Source organism: Rattus norvegicus, chromosome 16, assembly GCF_036323735.1.
Source record: "Rattus norvegicus strain BN/NHsdMcwi chromosome 16, GRCr8, whole genome shotgun sequence".
In the NCBI taxonomy this organism is placed as follows: domain Eukaryota; kingdom Metazoa; phylum Chordata; class Mammalia; order Rodentia; family Muridae; genus Rattus; species Rattus norvegicus.
This window is the reverse complement of record NC_086034.1, coordinates 29,851,881-29,875,901: the sequence shown is the minus strand read 5'-3', so window position 1 is coordinate 29,875,901 and position 24,021 is coordinate 29,851,881. Positions and strand designations below refer to the sequence as shown.

Here is a 24,021-nt window from a genome sequence, read left to right as displayed (position 1 = left end):
TACCCTTAGCAAACATTTGAAAGGTAAATATTGTTACCCATCTCTATTTTCTAGATGGATGGACTGAAATCCACACTGCTGAAGAAACCGGACCTTGATTGTGCAGCCTGAGAGACAAGAATGCAAATCCTGGCCTTCTGCACTAGTTAAAAGTCCATACTCTCTTTCCCCCCTGAGCCATAAAGATTAAAAGGAGACAAACGGTGTGGGATCAAGCCCTGCACCAGTTCTTACTGGCTGGCCCTCTGTAAGTCATTTCAGCTCTCATCCTCTCTGCCATCTTAAAAACAGAGAAAACAAGAGGTTGTACCCTGTAGAGAAGAAATAATGGCTGCAAATACCTGTACCCGGAAACAGGAAGTGCTGTGCCTTTGCTGTCATGATTCCTAACAGTGTTATGATTACTGCTACATTATCTTGTCACTGTGAGATTCTTTGTCAGACATAACCTAATTTTTGTAACTAATTACCTAGAATAATAAGGAGAGACGGTTGTTTCTGTTATCAAGATGGCGCAAATGAAGCCCAAGGAGAGAAAGTGTTGCTGAAAGACTTTGAAATGGAATGCAGTCGCCTATTTCTACTGCTCTCAGTTGCATTCTGGGAGGACTCCTGATGCTGCAGAGCATGGCAGACAAGGGGTCTTCCTGAGTTCTGCTCCTTTCTGCATCATCTACCTCAATTTTTCAGTGGACAGGATACTCCCACTTATAAAATCATGAGACGGCTCCTCTGAGTATTAAAGAGACAGTCCTCTCTCTCTCTCTCTCTCTCTCTCTCTCTCTCTCTCTCTCTCTCTCTCTCTTTCTCTCCTCTCTCTGTCCCTCAAATGTATTACTTAAATATTCTTTGCCTGAGATTCGAGAGCCTCTGACAATAGTGGCTGTTCACAATGGTAGCCTGTTCTTGGGTGTCCTTGTTCGCCTCCTCCAGAGTTTACGCTAATCTTAATCTGAGGATCAGGTGGGAAGTGGGACAGTGCTAATTATATCCAACTTGCTTTGTTTTCCTTTAAGGAATTTGAGGAAGAGCCTCTACCTAAACTACCTGCAAGGGACTGGTCAAGGGGCAAGAAAGAGGATAAGAAGGATGAAGGATGTTCCCTTTGATTCTGGCCTCCAGTCATACCAGTTTGTCTTTTTGTGAAAGCACACTCTTAATTCTGCCCCTTATTGTGTAAAACATCTGCACTGGACACCTTCCCTTACTGTGTGGAACACCTGCACCAGATTCCTTCCCTTACTGTGTGTGTAACACCTGCAGCAGACACCTTCCCTTACTGTGTGTAATACCTGCAGCAGACACCTTCCCTTACTGTGTGTAACATCTGCACCAGATTCCTTCCCTTACTGTGTGTGGAACAGCTGGTTGGGGAACAGGAGAAGCTGTTGCAGGGAGAGAGGAGAGAAAAAAGAATATAATGAGAAGGCCAGGCTGATTCCATGGTAGACTTCAAATTGGCAATTAAGGAGACTAGGCCTAAAAACTGAACAACTCCAAGCAAGGCCAGGCAAGTCAATTACTAATAGAAAAACCCCAGGTTCTCGCCTTTACTCCCAGGTAAAGGAATGTCCCAGCCACCTGACCTGAAGCAAGGACAATGGGTCTGCAGCAGCTTCCAGACTTCCTCAGCTACTTCCTCAGTAACAGTCCTCAACCCTCCCTCCCCAGCAAGTTTCCATGCCCCACATCCCAGTAACTGAATGACTATAGAGATGGACCCAACAGATTCACATAGAGGTCACCTACCTACCCAGGAATCCCCTAATGTGCTTTAAATCAGGCCTGCAAACTTACTTGGGGGTCTCTTTCAATCTTGGTCGTGGGAGACCCCAGCATGCTGAACTTCTGCAGACTAAAACACTCTTTGAGTTTACATACTATGTGAGTCCAGGGTATCGTTCTTCAGCAAATCATGGACCCTTATAATAGATAAAAGAGTGGAGAAAGATAAGAGGGAAGAGAGAAGAGAGGAGAAATCAAGGTCAATGAAGGGGGTGAGAGAATGGAGATTAGAGGGGAAGAAGAAAGGGGAGGAAGGAGATGGAGAATGGGGAAAGATGATAAACACACACAAGAGTGATATAGAGAGGGAGAGGATGAAAACAGATGAGAGAATGGGGAGACAGGTGGGGTGGGAGAGATGGAGAAAGAAGAAAGGGAAGACAGTGCAAGCAAATAAAGGTGAGAAGCTATCTCACGTTGTTTGAGAAAATTGATAGGGTGGGCACTGTGGTCCCCAACCCCAGCACAGTCTGCAGCTTCCCGTAACTGAAAAGTGTGAACTTGCCCCATGCCTTGAAGAGAGAATGACTAAACTGAACTTTTAAAATTAATTCTCTGAGTTTCAGTTTTAAAAGGGAAACACTACCTGTTTTATGATCACCGCTATATTATCTTGTCACTGTGAGATTCTTTGTCAGTCATAATGTAATTTATCCTTTGTAACTAATTCCCAAGTATAATAGAAGAGACTGTAACTTAGCCAAATTGGCCCATCTGCTTCAAGCTGGCAGTTTCTTTTGCATTTAGACACAAATGCTTTGGGGTTGTGCACATTCTTTTTGTTTCTGCTATGGGTGTCACCATTCCCTATGCCACACTTGCTTGTGACTCTTGATTTCTTGGTCAAAAATATTTCAGTATTGTTTCTGGGTTTTGCCTGTGCAAGAAATTCCTTTCACAGCAACTCTCCCCAAAAATTTTTATTATACTTATGAGTAGATAAAAAAATTCTTTGGGTAAACGTGAGACAACATATGTCATTATATATGTTGTCAACATACTAATATAATGAAATTTTAAAAAGAAAAGTAATTGTGACAGCACAAAATAAGGAAAGTTATCCCCGACCTCAGAGAGAAATTGAGCCATTACACAGTGCTAGCTCCAGAATATGAAAAACTCAATTCTTTTCAGCAGGCTAACATGATGTAGGAGATGGAGTCATGATAATTAAATATAATATTTGTTGGATCTCATATAAATCCCCTAGCAGAAGAGACCAGAGGGAACTTAGAAGCAAATAAAACACCAAATAAAAAATTCCTAAACTCTAGGAATGTGGGGTCTGAAGACACAGCTGTGTGCTTGAACGCTGTCAGGGATGAAGCAATGATCGGGGAACGTTGGCCACACCACGACCCCGCTTCAGGATTCCAAACCACACTATCTCCTGGACCTCGTAAGCTGCTCCCCAGCCCTGACCCCACCTAAAGCCAGAGGGAACCTTTTGTTAAGAAATAACTTTTCATTATTATTGTCGTGCATATGCCTGTGTGTGTATGATGTTCAAGGGACATAGAAGACGTGTGGATGTCAGAGAGCATCCTGGAGCTGGTTCTTTCCTTCTGCCTTCACATGGGTCCAGGGATTGAACTCTGTTCATCAAGACTGTAAAGCAAATGTTTTACCTGCTGGGACATCTTGCTGTACCCAAGTTATCTTTTGAAATTACAACTCTCTTAAGAACCTATCAATAACTACCCATTTTCTCCTAGGCCTAGGTTTGACCAACCCAGCAGTCCCAAGAAAAGAGAGGCCTTTTTTTCTTTCAGTCATACTACAGCCAAGGTACTGTTGCCTAGAATACTCAAATTAAAACATGAGCATACTTTTCTATCTTCACATTTTTAATTACAAATAACCACAAAGTAACACGGGTAACGAGGCCTGGCATTGTTAACACCTCAGTTTGAAATTATGTATTAATCACTGTGACTAGATTCCCTCCCCTCCCACACTAAGCCTGCAAGTTTTGTTAGAGGTAAAATGGTGTCTACTCCAGTCTGTCAGCCATACTGTGCAGGGAACCTATAATATGAAAAGACCTCAATAAATAGTAATCCAGGGAAATCTTGAGAAAGTTGTAAGTTAAACATCCAAAGTCCATCTTCCTACACAGTGAAAGGGAGTAAGTGAAAAACCAAAGGGAACTTGAAGCATCATAAAGAAGGAACTCTGAGTGCCATGGAGAATATTAGAAGCCTCCATAGCTTGCTGCCTTAGTGGAAATTCCTTTTGGGGAGTAGAGGCAGCAGAGTTACAAACAGCTGATTTCCCAAGAAGGAGATTAATCTCCATGGTCACCACAAAACCTTGCCAGGCAAGAGTTTTCTAATCACTATTTTTGTTGTAGAGGCTAAGCAACAGATTCTGAAGAAACTGCTTTCAGAACCCTTAATCCCAGAACAGAGCCTCAGTTGAAGACTGGGTGGGATGAATGGACCTCACAGTGCCAGCCTGTCTTTAGTTTATTTGGGGGCTGAGGGACTCGAGGGGGACAGGTGGTGGCATCTGTCTTCCTGTTTACAGTGTGTTCAGGAAAGAGCAAACCCCAGGTTCTCCAGGGCTGAGGCTGCCAGGTGCGGCACTCCTTGTGGATGTAATTGATGATGCACACGCACCCACACGGGCTCCCTTATCTCTCTCCTAGCAACTGGCTCACGAACCACAATTCTCCGAAGCACAATTTCCTCGCTCACTATCAGACTCATTTCATCTCTGGATAATAAACCCCAAGTTCCAGGGTTGGCAACTGAAGATTAGCACAGGAGCGGGTAGATTGCACAGGGGGTACTCAGAAAACTTGCCTTCCATACCACATCAATTACCACACAGTTCTTTTTAAGCTGTCAGTATTGAAGTTCTTATCACAAGGCAATAGTCCTCAGTCAAGAGGTTATTAAGGCAGTCGTCATACATAGAGAATCCTATTTAATACGGATCTCTATAAATTCTCTATAAAATATCAAGTTTCTTTTGTCATCCATCAGTAGCATGGAATAACTAATCTACCTGATAAGACTGGCATTCTCATTAATACAAGTAACACAAAAAGTACACAAGCTTGACACAAGCTAGAGCCATCAAAGGAAATGTCCCTATGAGATCCAGCTGTAAGGTATTTTTTTAATTAGTGATCAAGGAGGTGGGAGGGGTGGGTAGCCTGACCATTAGTGGGGCCATCCCTGGGCTGGTCATTTCGTGTTCTATAAGAAAGCAAGTTGAGCAAACCATGAGCAAACAGACCAGAGAGCAGCATCCCTCCATGGCCTCTGCACCAGCTCCTGCCTCCAGGTTCCAGCTCTGTTTGAGTCCCTGTCCTGACTTTCTCCATTGATGGATTGTGATCTGGAAGTGAAAGAGAAACTCTTTCCTCCCCAACTTGCTTTTTGGTCGTAGTGTATTGTCAAAGCAGTAGAAACCCTGACTAAGACAATAAGTTTAGAACAGTCACTTTTAAAAATAAAATCCACAAAGGTTTGTTTTCATTTTTATTTTTTTAAGATAAGTCTTGCTAAGTAGGCCAGACTGGCCAACATTCAGATCGTCCTCAGCCTCCTCAGAACTTGGGTTGTAACAGGTAGATATTACCAAACCTGACAAGAGCCACAAAAGGCAGAAATTACTTCAAAAACCCCAACCTAGAGCAGCAGAAGATTTTAAGTCTATCCTTATTATTCTTAGTTTGCTAAATCTATGTATCAGTATGACTTGAAATAAATATATAAGAAAACACAATTTAAGGAAATGTTTATTGCCACAAAAGTAAAATGTTAATATTTTACTCCCGAGAAACACACCCACTAGGCTTAACGTGCAGATACAGTTTGAAGCAGTCGGTAAGCTAACAATGCTCTCAAATACAGGGAATATTTATACTGTAAAATGATCTGAGAGGATTTAAAGCAGAGAGGTTAGAAGCCCAATAGGCTAGTCTAAAAGAAATATTCAAGCGGGGCTAGCGAGATATCTCATCTGGTAAAGGTGCTTACTATCGAGCCTCGGGATCCAAGTTTGATTCTCAACACTCATATACAATAAATAAAATTTCATCTATAAAAAAAGTTTTAAGAAACAGCTAACTTAAAGGCAGATGTAAAAGCAGTATATCTGCTATATTTCCTATAAGAAAGAAAGAAGGAAGGAAAGAAGGAAGGGAGGGAGGGAGGGAGGGAGGAAGGAAGGAAGGAAGGAAGGAAGGAAGGAAGGAAGGAAGGAAGACCATTTCAGCCCTTCTCCTCATAGAAACACCAGACAGGCTGACTAACCATTGTGTGTGTGCTGCATTGGCTAGGGAGCTTGAAGGGCCACAACATGGAGAAAATTACTGTCGGAAAATGAGCTACTGCGATGGTTTGCTTGGCACTATTAGAAGGTGTGGTCCTGTTGGAGTATGTGTGTCACTCTGGATGTGGGCTTTAAGACCCTCATCCTAGCTACCTGGAAGCCAGTCTTCCATGAGCAGCCTTCAGATGAAGATGTAGAACTCTCAACTTTGCTTGCACCATCCCTGCCAGGGTGCTACCATGTTCCCACCTTGATGATAATGAACTAAACCTCTGAACCTGTAAGCCAGCCCTAATTAAACGTTGTCCTTACAAGAGTTGGCTTGGTCATGGTCTCTGTTCACAGAGGTAAAACCCTAAGACAAATACTGAATTTGAAAGTGAGAGAGGAATTGTGAGACTACATACCAGCTACCAGAGCACCATACATGTTTAGGAACAATAAAGAACACAGAGATAGAAACAAGCTTGAGTAATAGTAAGGAATGGAACCCTCCTGTGATTTAGCCTGAAAACAGGTAAAGCATACACCAAGATGAATCGGTTCACCAACATTTTATTACAAATGAATCCCTGTTCACACGGGAGGTACATTCACCGCCCAGTCACACAGGGAGGCTGGTTCTAGAACACTCCAATGCTAGCAAAACATGAAGAAGCTCAAGACCCTCATTATATATAACCTCTCCTCTTTCTCCTCCATACTTGACATAATCTGGACTACAGGTAATGTTTGACACAGAGCAAATATCATGCAAATAACTGTTTGTGGTGTACTCCTACAGGGTAGCAAGCAGAAAAAAAGTCTGTATGTATTCAGTATGGATGAATTGTTAAAATATTTTTGAGGGGAGTAGAGAGATGGCTCAGTGGTTCAGAGCACATGCTGCTCTTCCGTTCCCAGCACCCACAACTGCCTGGACATCCAGTTCCAAAGAATTGGATATCTCTGACCTCTATAGACACCTCTAAGCACATGGCAAACATTCACACACACACACACACACACACACACACACACACTCTCTCTCTCTCTCTCTCTCTCTCTCTCTCTCTCTCTCTCTTTCTCTTTAGGATAGTAAAATAATTTTTAAAAAATAATACTATTGAATAGCACATATTCATAAACAAAATTCCATTTCTCAAGGACACTACAATGGAACAATGACTTCAGTGACTTTAAGAAATGGACAAAGGCTATAATAGCTTCCCAGTCATTAAGCTGATCTGACTCACAAATTGCTTGCAGGTAGGGACACTGGAACAGATGGGCCCTTTCATCAATGGGCCCTCTCCTCCTGTGGTAAGGATGGTTGGTGTAAGCCCATTAGTGCTGCAAATTGCTTCCATTCATTTGACAATCAGCACTGTTACAGTTATAAATCACCTTTGCAGGAGCAAAGCCCTGCCGGTTAGTTACTGAATCATCAATAAGGACATCAATAACTGGCTCCTGCTTCAGCACAACATTAGCAGGCTTTTTTTTTAATGCTGAACATATTTCTGAAGGAAATTCAAAATGCCAAGAGTCAGATAAGCAGTGGAAGAAGTTAGTTTACTCATAAGGACTGGTTTGTCTTCTACACAATAAATGATGGAAAATAAAGGGAGAGAAACTTTAAATACACACACACACACACACACACACACACACACACACACACACACACACACCATTGCAAAAAAAAAAAAGAAATTACAAACCTAGAAAGCACTATAGCCTCCTACTTTGTTTTTTTACTGCTTTTAAAACCATATTGAAAGAACAACCCAATTAACTTAACATCTTAAAGTGCAGTCTTACTTAATCTGATTTTGTTTAATGGTCTCTGAAAATAGAACACATTGCATAACTATTTCTATCACATACAGATTGTTTCTTTAAAGCTTCAGTTGATATTTTTAATTTAATTAATTAATTAATTAATGTAATTTATTTACATTTCAAATGTTGCCCTCTTCCTGGTTTCCCCTCTGCAAATTCTCCTATCCCCTCCAGTCCCCCTGCCTCTATGAGGGTGCTTCCCCACTCACCCACCCACTCTCACCTCACCACCCTAGCATCCCCCTCTGCTGGGGCACGGGGCCTCCACAGGGCCAAGGGCCTCCCCTCCCATAGATGTCAGATAAGGCATCTTCTGCTACATATGCAGCTGGAGCCATGGGTCCCTCCATGTGCACTCTTTGGTTGGTAGTTTAGTCCCTGGGAGCTCTGAGGTGTCCAGTTAGTTGATGTTTTTCTTCCTATGGGGTTGCAATCCCCTTCAGCTCCTTCAGTCCTTCCCCTAACTCCTCCATTGGAGTCCCCATTCTCAGTCCAGTGGTTGGCTTTGAGGATCTGAATCTGTATTTGTCAGGCACTGGCAGAGCCTCTCAGGGGACAGCTATACTAGGCTCCTGTCAGCAAGCGCTTCTTGGCATCAGCAATAGTGTCTGGGTTTGGTACAGAGGGTCAGGAAATTGAATGGAGTTGTGTAGCAGTGGGGGATGGGGAACTGGGAGTAGCCACTGGAAAGTTCCAGATGCCAGGGAAGCAAGAGGTTCCCAGGACTCACTGGGGAGGGCATTAGCCAAAATACCCAACAAAGGGGAGAGAGAACCTGAAGAGACCATATCAGTGGATAGGCAAGGCCCGCAGTTGAGGGATGAGGCCACCTACCCCATCTCAAAATTTCAACCCAGAATTGGTCCTATTTAAAGGAAATGCAGGGACAATGAGTAGAGCAGAGCTGAAGGAAGGGCCATCCAGAGACTGCTCCACCTGGGGATCCAGCCCATCTGCAGACTCCAAACTCGGACATTATTTTCATTTGTGTGCTTATGGAGTTTTGAGCCTGTGAGGATGGATATGCAAGTATAAATGCAAGTGCCCTTGAAGGCCAGAAGAAGACATTGGATCTCCTGGAACTGAAGTTATAGGTGGTTCTGAGCTGCACACTATGTGTGGGTGCAGAGAAGTGAACCCGGGTCAGTATTCCCTATAACCGCTGAGCTATCTCTCCAGCCCCATTTTTGAAAATATTAGTTATGTATTAGCTATTGGCATTACTTTATAACTCTTTTATATATGAATTAGTTAGATCCTCATTGAAAAAAAGGGACTGACCCAAACAAGGAAGATCTTCTCTTCTTTCAAAGCTCATAGAAGAAGCGGAGTTTCAAACGTTGTCTGAAATGGCCCGGGTCTTCTCAAATGAAGTCGTTTGGTGTCGTCACAGAAGACACTGCAGAGTCAGTGCATGTCCGTACACAGTGGTGTGCAGGTTACACCCTAGTGTGTAACATTGCCTATTTGTAGTGTGTAAATGCTTCCACCCCTTGCCAACTTGTAATTACCAAGGCTAGGTCATTTCACTGAAAACTCAAATAGGCTCTCACAAACCAAGTACTTCAGTCTACCACAACACATGCTGAGCAATACCTGGGGATAAATAGCCTCTGATTCTTCTAATGGTTCCCCACCAAATGAAATTGAAGCCTAAGGAGTCTGAGAAGTTTCAAACATGTGAGAAGTATAATCAGACTAGACTCTTCCCTGGGCTTTCCATGCCTCCATCCATCTCATGTTCGTCAGGCTGGGGCTGCGGTTGAATGGAAGAGCTCTTGCCAACTGGGCACAGGCGCTGAACTTGATCTCCAACACTTTACAAGATTAAACTATTACACTGGGAAAGTTAGGAGTCCTGATTTTGATTTCTGTTGTATTCGTATAGGCATGTATTTAAAAGCACTGTGGTATCAATTCAATGGAGGGGAAAGGGATGGGATTACAAAATATTTTGCTGTTGTTGTTTTGACTAAGCTAGTTAACCCAGCAGTCTCTCCTTCACCACACTCTGCACTCCTTTGGCAAAACATTAGCTACAAGAAATCACAGGAAATGTTCTAGTCTAACCACAGGAGCCAAAGTCAACCTGTAAGCCCCACCTGCTCAAGGACCAGGTAACTTCCAGCAGTGTGCGGAGTTACAGTTCTTAGAAAATAACAAAGCTACATGGTTTTCCATCATATTTTTATGATAGCCCTGTGGATTTGCCCTTAAGAAACCCCTACGACAAGTGACTCCCGGCATCTCACTGGGATTCCAGGGAGTGGAGCTGAGCAGAGCCCATCCTGGTCAGTGTTTAACTACTGCTTGCTTTAACTTTGGCTCAGAATTGTGGAACTGGTTTTTCTCTTGAGACTCTCCCTCAGGAGTAACATAACCTGTTAAGATTTGGTTTTACTATATATTTACAGTCCCATCAGGTGTCCAAAATGCCTCCTCCTCTCCTTACCAGCAAGACTATTCTCATGATGGGAAAAGAACTAATGGCCTCCTCACTGACATTCATAAGATACATGTCATAAGCACATAAGTGGCCTTAGAATAAGTGCTTAAACTGTTAACACAAAACACCTTATTGTTGGTGTCCGAGGAGAAGCAGCCCCTGAAACCCCCCAGAAGCCAAAGACTTGTCCAAGAATGTCTTGGGCAGACACTTCCAAGCACAAGTCAGGTACGCTGTGAGTTGTCTTAATGAAAAAGTCTGAGTGATGATTGAAAACCTTTCTGCAGATAGCTGTCCCACAGAAAAAGCAGGAGTCCTTTAAGTATTGTGACATCTTGTGACGACCCCAAGCACTGGTTGGAATGCCCATATGAAGAGATTTGCTAAGAACCCTTCTGGATCTTGACACATCCTTTAAAACTCTCGATTCCTAACCACTTGAGATAACTCTCTCAGAGGACCCTGCTGTCCTTGGGAATGTTCTTAGCAAAGCAAATACAAAATACACAGTGGAAAGAAAAATGCATCTAAGAGGCTAAGAACAAAACTGAATTAAACAAGCTAGCTTAGAAAGTGGAGAACAACTCCCTTTTATTATCTCTCTCTCTCTCTCTCTCTCTCTCTCTCTCTCTCTCTCTCTCTCTCCTTTCTCTCTTTCTCTTCCCCCTTTCCCACCTCTTCCCATGGTGACTTCCCTGACCTCCATCCTTGGGGCCAGTGAACTCGCCCAAGAGCAGCTTCCCAATAAATCTGCATTTAATATGAAAAAAAGAAAAAGAAAAAAAGAAAAAAAAGTAATGGGTTTCCTTGGAGCTTTTTTTAAAAAAAGATTTATTTATTTTATTTATATGAGTGCATTGTGACTGTCTTCAGACACACCAGAAGAGGGCATCGGATCCCATTACAGATGACTGTGGGCCACCATGTGGTTGCTGGGGATTGAACTCAGGACCTCTGGAAGAGCAATTAGTGCGCATAACTACTGAGCCATCTCTCCAGCCCTCCTTATGGCTTTTAAATGCATCCTTAATTTTGGTTAGCCCATCTCCACCCTTCCTCTATCTTATCCCCCTACCAACCCTTGTCCCTGACCCAAATAAACCTTTGACCTACAGAATCATAACTGATTGAGGTCCTGAGAATAAATGTCTCGTGAAAGCTTGTTCCTAAATGAGACCTCTATATCAACCCTACCCCAAGGCTTATGAAAGAACACAACAGCAAAAGAATGGGAAAGAATGTTCTATAATACTGTCTTCTAGACATAATGTGGCAACATGACCTTGAACTCATGAACTTGACACTATGGTTACCTACACAAGATCAAGCTCATAAGACCAGTCAATATTTCAGTACATAGCACTGATTGGACTCAGTGGGGAAAAATAGTGGAAAAGGCATAAAGGTGGGGGTGTTAGGGGTGTCCAGGGAGGATGGGAGATAGGAGTTGGAGATGGATATGGTCAATGTATTCAGGTATAAAATTATCAAATAATAAATTAAAGAATTATAAAAAAAGTAGGAGTCACTGACTCTAAACATTTACTTCCTTTGTTTAGATGTTTGTTTAGCACTTGTGAGACCAAAGGCAGAATTAACATGTATCCAGTATATACCAGGTGCAAAGACAATATTTTTTATTAGTAGCTCATACAAAACAACAACAACAACAAAACCAACCTTAGCAGCCACCCTAAGAGGCAAGGAAGATCATTGTTCCCAATTATCTGGGAACCCAGGTCACATTAGGCTTCCCTCCTGTGAGGTCTGGATACCCCCACCCCCACCCCCACCCCTCTCTCTCCTCCCTCTCTTCCTCCTACTCCTCCCTCCTTGATTCTCATCCTCTTTCTGTCTCTTCATATATAAAACATGGTTTAAAAAATAACAATCCCCACACAGAGCTGGAAGCATTGCTAGAGTGCCGCAGAGGTCAAGCTCCGGTGCCAGCACCAGAGTCAGATGGCTCCCAATGGGCTGCAACCGCCACTCCAGAGAACACAGTTCCCTCCCAGTGACTGTGCAGACACACCTGTACACACAAAGAGAGGGAGGGATAATCCCTTTAAAACTCTAGATAAAGGCAATTTGTCATCATTAAAATGTGTGTGGGAGAGACAGATGGGTAGACCATCATCTATGAATATAATTTGGGTGTTTGCTAGTCTTCTTACTGGCATGAGTTTTTTGTTTGCTTTTTGTTAGTTTTGTGTGTGTGTGTGTGTCTGTATGTGTGTGCGTGTGTGAGACAGAGAGAGAGAGAGAGAGAGAGAGAGAGAGAGAGAGAGAGAGAGAGAGAGACCTTGTACATCTAAACATCTATTTTAGAAAATCGTTTCATGAGTATTTACTTTGTGGCTTTAAATGAGAAACTTGGGTGACACTATCAAGTTTCTAAAGACTGAAAGCTCTTCCTGCTTTTGAAGTTGTTTTGTGGCAAAGGATTGATTCATCCCACAGAGCCCCAGAGGACAAAGCTAGAATTGGTAACTAGGAGCTTCAGAGACAGCAGTTAGCACAGCTGAAGAACAAGCTTCCTTTTAGTGACAGCAATTGGAAGGCAGAGGGGATGCTGGGAAGTGATTAATTCCCACAGCGACAGAAAGTTCTCTAGGAAATGTTCTTTGGAGTTTGGACTAAATGACCTTTCAGAGTCTATAAAAGTGGGTTCTAAATCCTGTTTGATTAACTATTAGCAGTCAAGGTCCTAATACTGTCCTTTACAAATCGGGGGCGTCTGTAGACATTGCAGATGAATTGGATAGTTGTCCAGAATAAAGCTACAGATCAGTGTAGTAAATTAAAACCCAGTTCTTAAAACGCAATGGAAAAACCCTTATCCGGTCCCACTCATCCCTGCCTCTCTTTATGGCCATGAATGAACAGCTCATCCACTGCAGAGAGTACAGACCGGGGGATGAGTAAAACTGACGTCATTAGCACCTGTGTGGGTGGAGAACAACCCAGGCAGATGTTAAATCTGCCGGAATAAAATGTTCCATTTGCTGATAACCTGAGGAACAGCAAGTGGGATTAACCACCGAAGTCAATGCGTAAGAGCTTGTCTGAACTGCTTCTCAAATGATCCTCAGAACACGGTTTTTTTTCCCTTTCTCAAAAAGAGGATAATAGATAAGTCAAATTGATTTGTCAAAATATTTTCAGGATGTAACTTTTCCAACATTATAATCGAAACCTCCCAGTGTTAAATATCAGGATGGTTCCAGAAGCATCAGGCAATGCAATACACTTGTTTAAGCCGGTAAAGAGCCATTGGATGAGAAGCTATGCACCTATGATGCCAGCACACAGGAGGCTGAGGCAAGAGGAGCATAACAAGGCCAGCTTGAATTGCATACCGAGATCGTGACGTAAGTAGGGTGGGGTAGACAAAGGTCAAATAGAGTTTTCTGGGTCATGTTGCTCGTGTAACCACTGGCTGGTAAGTAGCTCTTGGGAAGGCTGAGTCTACTGAGTAGACAAAGGTCAAATAGAGTTTTCTGGGTCATGTTGCACGTGTAACCACTGGCTGGTAAGTAGCTCTTGGGAAGGCTGAGTCTACTGGCTACCTCTCTTCAGCTGATCATTCCTCACCACAGCATGCCATTCCACACAGAAATATCCTTTAGTGAATGTGTCCAAAGTTTCAACTGGGCTGACAGTACTGGGTTAAAAGTGTCTGTGCGTATTATTACACATACAGACTTCCCAGCTCTGCTCCCAATGACCATTCTTGAGAAGGCCTCAGAAGGAAGGGGCCTGAGTACCAACATTCTATAAAGGGTCTAGAGATGATCTGCCAGGGTTGACAAGGAATGATTTGGGAATTGACACCTGAAGTGTAGGGATGAGGACTTCCAAGATGGCAGCTGGCAAGTGGGAGTTTCAGCATCCGAGAATCATTGGGACGAAGACTGAAGAAGATGCTGTTCACTGTTCAAAATTTTTGATTTGAACTAAATTAAGAATTCCCTCATATTTGTTCTCCCCAAATTACAGTACATGAAGATTTTACACTTTTAAGAAGTGTATTCAAGATGTTTGCACAGCAGAACAAAGGAGATGCCACCATGGCCACCCACAACTTTCCAGAGGCATGTATTACTACAGATTCTTCTTTTCAATCCTAAACAGACAGGAAGCCACTTCTTGCCATCTCTTACAATAAAGATGAACAAAATATTGGGACAGAAATATAACAGTACCTGAGGTCCTGTAGCCTGGGCTCCCAGGGGTCCTGTATACCAAGGTCACCCTCTTGTTCACATTCAGACCAAGACCAGCCAGGACTACATAAGACCCTGTACCCCCCAAACCAAACAGAAACATGAGCTCTCAGAGGAGTTGTCATGTGGCTACTGCATGTATTTGAGCCTTCCATAATCGAGAGCAGAGCAAGACAAAGAGTAGGAGAGGCTTTTCAAATAGAAGGAAAAGGAGGGAGGTGGGAAGAAGTCAGGCAGGGAAAGAGAGAAACGCAAAACCAAACAGTCCAACACTTGTTCTTATTCTTGGTTATCCCAAGCACCTTGAGCATCCACCCACCCAAAGGCATTTACCAAAACCCCCTACAGTGTTGCTAAACTATCCAGGCAAGAGAACACACTGCTCTTCTCAACTTTCAATCCAGTGTTTAAATTTTAAACATACATTAAATAATTATGCACAGCATTATATTTTTAATGCTCTTGTAAATAAGTTATGAGTGAGTGTGGTTCTTTGTAGGGATGCACAGTCGTACTCTTCTCTCACTGAAGTGCTCTCAAGGCTTATCACTTATCCCAGCAATTCCAACTTTATCTCTCACTCAGTACCCAGCTTCCTCTTTATTTATTTCTTCAGAGACGAAGGCAACACCATTAGAAAACTGTTTTCCCAATGAAGGATAAGTTGTAAAATGAAAAACAAAATCTCACACAAGGCCAAGTATATTAAGTAAACAGATTTATGGTAACATCAACAAAGGCCTATGATTCCTGAGATTGCAAAAGCATTGCACCTGTCCCTTCCTTTAAGGATCTTGTAATTGTAATTTAAAGTAAATTACAGAGAAAATTAGGGGATATTGAAATGTTTTGCTAACTGAAACTTAAACCACTTCAGTGAAAAAATAGACAATTTACTAAAACTAATATCAATTGTTTGCAATTGTATGACTCCCTAAAATCAACATTATCCCCAGACATAAAGTGGTTACATAAAAATCACTAGTTTTGCTTTAAGGCTACTTAAGATTCTTCTCTATTGGAATGATTTGAGATATGGTGTCAAACATTCTTATTGAAATGTTTCTTCTCTTTGTCTTTTTATAGTATCTCCCGATAGAGCTCAGGCTCATCTCCAGCAGCAAGCTGTCAGCATTCAGCTTTAAAGTATTTCTCTGTGTGAGTATGTTTGGTATGTGTATGGTGTGTGTGTGTGTGTGTGTGTGTGTGTGTGTGTGTGTGTGTGTGTGTGTATGTTTCTTAAAGGAAATGAGTATTCTTGTGTGTGTGTGTATGTGTATGTTTAGTGTATGTGTGTGTGTATGTGTATGTTTAATGTATGTGTATGGAGTGTGTGTGTGTGTGTGTGTGTGTTTGTGTGTGTGTTTGGTGTATGTGTATGGGGTGTGTGTGTGTGTTTGTGTGCGTGTTTGGTGTATGTGTATGGGGTGTGTGTGTGAGTGTGTGTATGGTGTGTGTGTATGTTTGGGGTGTGTGTGTGTGTGTGTATGTGTGTGTGTGTGTGAGTGTGTGTCTAGAGTCCAGAAATGGACATGCAGTGCTTTTCTCTATCACCAGCTACCTTATTTGACTGACTGCCTCTCACTGAACCTGAAGATCACCGGTTCACCCAGACTACCTAGGCAGGAAGCCCCAGCTCCTCTCCCACATCTGCTTTCTGAGAATTGTGATTACAGGCACAGGCCACCAGTGTTGTGGGTGAGTGCTGGGGATTGAAGTCAGGTCCTCATGTTTGTACACCTAGTACTTTCCTAACAGAGCCACCTCCATAGCCCCATTTAAAATATTTCTTTATAAAAATTAATCCATTAGCTAATTAATATCTTTCTGGCTTCAAGATTAATAATAAGAACCATCAAACAGATACCAAAAGTTTCCAATTTTTTTCTAGCTGCCTTTTAAGTGTTGAGGAAATAAAAATAACTATAGCTCAAATTCAGCATGAGATAAGAATTTCTCACTTGGGGAGATAATCAAAAGATGTTCGGGAAAGTTCTGTAAGCCAAAAGAAACAAATGAAAAGCCATGTCATGTCAGAGCTCTGAAAATAGGAAACCCTGATCCTCTTTCCCTCTGCACCAGTCAGCAAAACCTTGCTGTCTTCACGGTACTTCACACACAGATCCCATCTCCAACAATCTTCTGTCGATTCTTCGTCTTTCCTAAAGACAATGAGTATTCTTTTTTTTTTTTTACTTTTTTATTTTTTTTTCCATTTTTTTTTTTATTTTTTATTATCTTGAGTATTTCTTATATACATTTCAAGTGTTATTCCCTTTCCCGGTTTCCGGACAGACATCACCCTCCCCCCTCCCCTTCCTTGTGGGTGTTCCCCTCCCAAACCTCCCCCCATTGCCACCCTCCCCGCATAGTCTAGTTCACTGGGGGTTCAGTCTTAGCAGGACCCAGGGCTTCCCCTTCCACTGGTGCTCTTACTAGGATATTCATTGCTACCTATGGGGACAGAGTCCAGGGTCAGTCCATGTATAGTCTTTAGGTAGTGGCTTAGTCCCTGGAAGCTCTGGTTGCTTGACAATGAGTATTCTTGAAAGAAGACAGCCACACACTCACAGACACGTCAGAACCCAATGTTCCTTAATCTTCGTCTCATCTTCCTCCTCTTTAAACTGATGGCAAAATCAGACAGCGCAATTTTGCCCTTGCAAAGAGGCACTGTGATCTCGAATCTAGAGTCTAGGATTTGGTGTCATTGTCCTAATGGTTAAATGTATGCAGTGAGATATTCCAGAGATTTCCAGTGTGCTTACCCATTTATTAAGCATGAGCATGCACATACATGAGCATGTAGACAAACACACACAGACACACACACACACACACACACACATACACACACACACACACAGTCTTAGTTAGGGTTTTACTGCTTTGAACAGACACCATGACCAAGGTAACTCTTATAAGGAGCTGACTTACAGGTTCAGAGGTTCAGGCCATTATCATCAAGGTGGGAACATGGCAGCACCCAGGCAGGCATGGTGAAGGAGGAATCAAGAGTTCTACATCTACATCTGAAGGCTGCTAGCAGAATACTGACTTCCAGGCTGCTAAGATGAGGGTCTTAAAGCCCACACCCACAGTGACACACCTACTCCAACAAGGCCACACCCCCTAATAGTGCCACTCCTTGGGCCAAGCAATTCAAACCATCACACACACACACACACACACACACACACACACACACACACCCCTCATGGTTAGAAACTGTCTCATCTATATTTTACTGATGAGCAACTCAAGGGCCCTTCGAGATGCTGGGAAATTAACATCCCATCCTCCCCATGCACACCCATTTGAGAACTTACTCATAGTATACTCATAGTAGTAAAAGGACCCCATAAGATGTGGACCCACAGAAAAAGAACTTAACTCTTTGGTTTGGTTGGCTTTTGTGTCTTGAGACATGGCTCACTTTGTAGTTCAAATTAAAACTCACCATGTGACTAGCTCAAGCGAGCCTTAAACCCACAACTCCTGGAAAATATGTTTGTTTGGTTGTTTTTGTTTTGTTTATTCCTCATGAGACAGAGACTCCTTCTGGAAACTTGATCAGTCAAGAGTTTACTTTATACCCCAGGTTGGCCTCAAACTCAAACCTATTCTTTTGCCTTAACCACCAAGTGTTAACCACCATGTCTGGCCTATGCTCACAATGTTTTACAAAATCTTGTTCTATAGTAAGAACATGACATTTCTGTTTGTCATACAGTCTTCAAATGTTTTCTCTAAACTTATTTTTCTTTTTTTTTGTCATGCATTTTTTCACATAGAAGCTCATAATTTGTTAATGAAAACCATCCAACTCTCTTCTTAAGTGGCATCTGGGTCTTTTCTCTCTTTAAAAGAAAAATTAATCAAATACAAGCAAAATTTTTATTGTATTTTAATTTTCAAATTCACAACTTTGTGCCAGCATGTATGTGGGGCAGGGGTGACTGGAAGGAAGTCTGTTATGCCAACTTCACTTTCCTGATTTAGTTTTTCAGAGCAAGGGGACTGTTTATATAATCTTTTATGTAGTTCAGACTGGCCTCAAACTTACTCCTGTTTCTGCCTCCCAAGTACTGAGAGTGCATATGTATATGAATGTGTGTTCGTGTATACACACATACACACACACACACACACACACACACACACACACATGCACACGCACACGCACACGCACACACCTAGCTGTCCTCTCTGAATTCAAATTTGACTTTTACCATGAATTAGATGTTTACATACACTTCAGCCTGTTTCTAGATTTTATGCTACCAGTTGCTGCTTTATTAAAAAAAAAAATGTGATCCTGCTATTGGATCACAATATTTTAAGGTTTTCCTTTTCTTAAAAAGAAAGAAAGAAAAAAAATGTTTACATTACATGTCAGATCCTGGAGACCAGAAGAGGGTATTGGGTCCTCTGGATCTGGAGTTAAAGGCAAATATGAGCTGTTTGATACTGGTGCTGGGAACTGAACTTGGGTCCTCTGGAAGAAGAGCAAATGCCCTTAACCACTGAGCTATCTCTTCAGTCCTATGACAAAAGAATGTAAGTACACTTTAATAGCTAGTAGGACTAGTACTCCATTATAAGTGCCCTTTGTCGTAATTTCTTTCTTTAAAATTGTTTCATTTGTCATTTCAAATGCACATGAAAATACTTTCCCAAATGAAAGCATGCAAGCCTGAATTTTTGTGACCCTTTTAGAAAATTTGCAATTTTCATGGTTTTAAGCCTGTGAACTAAATTTCCATTTCTTCATGTATGTTAATGAAGCATATAACTCTTTACAAAGGATGTAGGTAATGCCAAAAATTAGCCTGTAAACCCCGCCTGCCCAGGAGCTGGGGTGTTTCCTAGAATCCTAGAAATCATAGTTTTTGGAAAATAACAAAGCTTCATGGGAAAGTGAGGTAGCCTATAGGTTTGTCCTTAGAAGCCCTGGCAGCACATGACTGGGAGCCATTGCCAGCTGGGAAATTCCAAGGATTGGTCCTGATCAAAGTCCATTTCTTGGTCAGTACTTAAAATTTAATAAAGCTTGGTTGAAATTTTTGCCTGAAAGGGTGGAGTTGGTCTTTTGTGGCTAACCTCAGGATTAACACTTACTTCTCTGTGGAAGCGATTCCTGGCAACACAGTTGTCACATATCACATATCGAACTCATTATTGCCAGCGTTTTTAAAACCTGCTAAAGCTCTTTTTTTCTCTCATCTTCTCAAGCACAAAGAAAACGTCACAGTCAGGGAAAGGAAGTTAAGAGTAAGGATTTTAAAAGCTAAAGGCAATTTGATGTTAGAAACGTTTAAATGACATACGATGGATAAATAATGCTAGTAAAAATTAAGACTGAAGATGTGGATACATTGAATTAAGTCTGGGAAAAGAGGTGCACATGTTAGCAGAAGGAAGTAAGACCATAGATTCGAACTCATTTGTGCTACTATTGTGAGCATATCTACAGGGGTTGGCAGGCACATAACTTACTACACATGTGGAGGTCAGAGGATAAATTCAGATAGTCAGGTCTCCATTTGCATTCTGCACGTGGAACTCAGGTTGTCAGCCTTATACTGCAGGGACATTTACCCTCTGAGCTGTGTGGTCTACACACATGAAAAGAGATCTGTCCAAATTTCAGTAATAAGCAAATGTGGTTCCTTGTGTCTTGTCATTGTTTAATACATGTGCAAATGAACACTGCCACGAGCCAAGATGCTTCAAACTTCTCCACCACCACCATCACCCTACCACCCCACCACCCACCACCGCCACCACCACCCCCACCCACCACCCCCACCATCACCACCACCCAACCACTAACGCACCATCCCACCACCACCCCACCACCCCACCACCCACCACCGCCACCATCACCATCCCACCCAACCACTAACGCACCACCCCCACCACCCCCACCACCACCATCACCACCCCACCACCCCACCATCACCATCCCACCCAACCACTAACCCACCACCACCCCACCCCCACCACCACCCCACCCCCACCACCACCCCCACCATCACCCCCACCACCACCCCACCCCCACCACCACCACCACCCCCACCCCCACCCCCACCACCACCATCCCACCCAACCACTAACCCACCACCCCCCCACCACCACCACCCCACCACCCCCACCATCACCCTACCACCCCACCACCCACCACCCCCACCATCACCATCCCACCATCACCACCCACCCAACCACTAACCCACCACCCCCACCATCACCATCCCACCATCACCATCCCACCCAACCACTAACCCACCATCCCACCACCCACCACCCCCACCATCACCACCCAACCACTAACCCACCACCACCACCACCCCCACCCCCACCACCACCCCCACCCCCACCCCCACCACCACCCCCACCACCACCCCACCCCCACCACCACCCCCACCCCCACCACCACCCCACCCCCACCACTACCCCCAGATAAGACTGAGACCAACTGTTCCAGACCCGATACCTCACACAGAATTTGCACTGCCCAGCGCATTGACATTTGAGCCCTAAAAATGGGCCTAGTACAATGGAGGGGCTGGATTTAGATTATGTCAGTGTAATTAACTTAAATGTACATAGTGGTTTGTGGCCGCTGTAATTAACAGTGCCTCATGTACATTAACGTAAGTGGTACCTTATGGTTACACTTGTAGGTGGCGTTGCTCTTGCTGTTGCTGCTAGAATCTGGAGACTGAATTCAGCTCTGACACCCAAATTCGCCCTTCTAATGAGTTCATTTGCACTCCAAAGGAAAGACTGGGGTGTTGTGGTTTGCACAAATTCGGCCCAGGGAGTGGCATTGTTCGAAGGTGTGGCCCTATTCGAATAGGTGTGTCACTGTGGGCGTGGGCTATAAGAGCCTCACGCTAGCTGCCCGGAAGTCAGTCTTCCACTACCAGCCTTCGGATGAAGATGTAGAACTCTCAGCTCCTCCTGCACCATGCCTGCCTGGACATGCTATGCTCTTGACTTGACAATAATGGACTGAACCTCTGGACCTGTAAGCCAGCCCCCAATTAAATGTCATACGTATTGGTTGCCTTGGTCATGGTGTCTGTTCACAGCAGTAAAACCCTAACTAAGACATTGGAGTTTTCAGAATAAAACCTGGGAGTACTGTTGTGCCCATATTAACATGAACTCATTTTATTTTTATAGAAAAATGAATTATTTTACTGTAGGAAGAAATCTTTCTCAGTGGGGAAAGGGCCCCAAGCACTATTTAAACATTAAGAATTTACAGCATGAATGCTTTCTTCTATACAAAATGCAGAATGCTCCTTTACTCCCCTCAGCAGTAGAAAAGGTGATGAACCTGACAAGAGCGTTCGCACAGCTGCTCACAAACTAAGCAAGCTACAAGTGGAGCAAGTGGTCATTTGGGCTTTGGTCAAAATTCCCAGTGCATCCTTGAGCATAACCCACACCTGTGAGCTAGGAAGGAAAGTCAGAATGTACACATTCAGTAGTATCATAGCCAAGAGAAAACAGAAACCCAGATATAATGAAATAAACATTGAAAGTCAACCAAACCAAGACGGTGTGGGAAACGCCTACTCACAATGTTAGAGTTCTAGAATGCAACTAGTGAGTCCATGGGTAGCTTAAGAGAACAAGATAGATAGATAGATAGATAGATAGATAGATAGATAGATAGATAGATAGATAGATAGATAGATAGATAGACAGACAGACAGACAAAATAAAATGGAACCCAAAACCTCTATTACTGCCACAGGCTATATCGGAGACAGTAGAAACAGCATGTTCTGTGGCAAAGTGGAACTGAAGCCCTCTGGTGGCTTGTGTCACAAAAACTCAGTTTTGGTCACTTTTCTCATTGCTCTGACAAAAGCAACAGAAGGAAGAAGTGTCTTCCTGTTGAGAGATGGAGGGATGTCTCCGTCTCTACCATGTCAGAAAGTATACAGCAGTAGAAGTACGAAGCCTCTTGTCAGGTCTGTCTGCAGTCAGGAGGCCGAGCATTAGGGCAGCTTGGGGCCTGTTCACTTTATCATCCTCACTTTCTCCTCAGTCAAGACTCTAGCCTAGAGTGTGGGGATGCCCACATTCAGGGCGTATCTCCCCACTAGGTTAAACCACTCTTGAAATTGCTTTAAGGACGTACTCGATGGTTGGGTCTATCACACACAGTCCATAGAGTGATGTCCTCACATACACAGGTTCTAGTTAATCCTGGAACCAAAAAAGCCAAGTGTGGTGTTATATACCTATATATCAGCACTCATGAAGTAGAAGCAGGGGCATTAAAAGTATCCTTCACTATGTAGTGAGTTCGAGGCCAGCCTGAACTATATGAGACCCTGTCATAAAATAAAATGTACAGTTAGAGGTATGTCTTCAAGATGATTCCAAATCTACTGAAATTAATGATGAATTAATCACAGCCAATGCCAGCCAAGTGCTGATAACATGGCCTCTTCTGCAATTATGCCTCTCTATAAGCCACCCTTGCATATCATCCAATTCTCCATACGTAAAATTAACGAGACATTTAATACTCTTTGAATTACAAACCTAATCCCCAGTCAGCAGGGTGTCCATATTTTGAGACTGAGAAATAGTCACAAAGTTTACGAATTAGCTATACAGGCGTTCTGGCTACACTGGGTACCTAGCACATGCTAAGAAGATGCCAAGGAGACATTTTAGTTCTCAAGCCTTTCCCCTTCTCTTTCCCTCAGAATGTGCTTGGCACTGGAATATTTTCTATCTGGGGGCATCCTGGGAAATAAGTAACATTTGTATTATTGCTATTAAGATTAGGTTGTTAAACAATTTCCATCCCTTTGGCATTTGCTGATGCTATACATGGAAAAAGAAACACCCCAACATTTCCAAATCTCTTGGGGATTTCCCAACACTAATGAGCCAGTGCCCATAAAGTATGCATATGATGCATAGGAAGACCCTCCAAGGCAAGTGTTTCCAACTGTAAGACAGAAGGCAGAGACAGTATTTTCCAGACCACTGCTTGGAACTGTCCCAGCCTGGATGCTGGTGATGGCTGGGGGCTGGGAATTGTTGGAAGGGTACAAGAAAGAAATCTCATAAGACAGATTAGGCTCGAATCGCCTAAATTATTACAGATGCTCTCTCTCGTGCATGCCCATAATGTGCCTTTGAGTCATAAAATCAGTATCCTTTCCCAGAATCCTTCACATCCGGCCGTAGCCCCAGAAACCATCACCTGGAAAGGGGTTCAGCAGTTGGGAGAGAAATTCTGAAGCTGATGCCTGGTTTATTTCTGTTGCAAATGAACCTGGGTAACCCCTCCACTTTCTATAGCACAGCAGCATCAGTACAGTGGAAGGGACTCAGGACCAACTGGTTAGAACTTCAATAATTAAAGGAGATGGAGTCAGTAGATGTCTGACCTATGATCTCAGCAGACAGAAG

General features: G+C 43.0%; 1 protein-coding gene and 1 long non-coding RNA gene across 3 annotated transcripts in view; one reads left to right on the top strand and one right to left on the bottom strand.

Annotated features, from left to right (window-relative positions):
• Cpe (carboxypeptidase E) overlaps window positions 1–24,021 on the bottom strand; it is a 111,941-nt gene that overhangs the window by 32,746 nt on the left and 55,174 nt on the right. The gene's annotated exons all lie outside the window — the stretch shown is intronic.
• Window positions 11,278–21,633, top strand: LOC134482492 (uncharacterized). 2 transcript variants are annotated; one of them, XR_010058661.1, is made up of 3 exons: window positions 11,278–15,726; window positions 16,126–16,266; window positions 21,255–21,633. It is a non-coding gene; the product is annotated as an uncharacterized LOC134482492 (long non-coding RNA). The 2 variants fall into 2 exon arrangements; XR_010058660.1 differs by lacking the exon at window positions 21,255–21,633 and having other exon boundaries at window positions 16,126–19,639.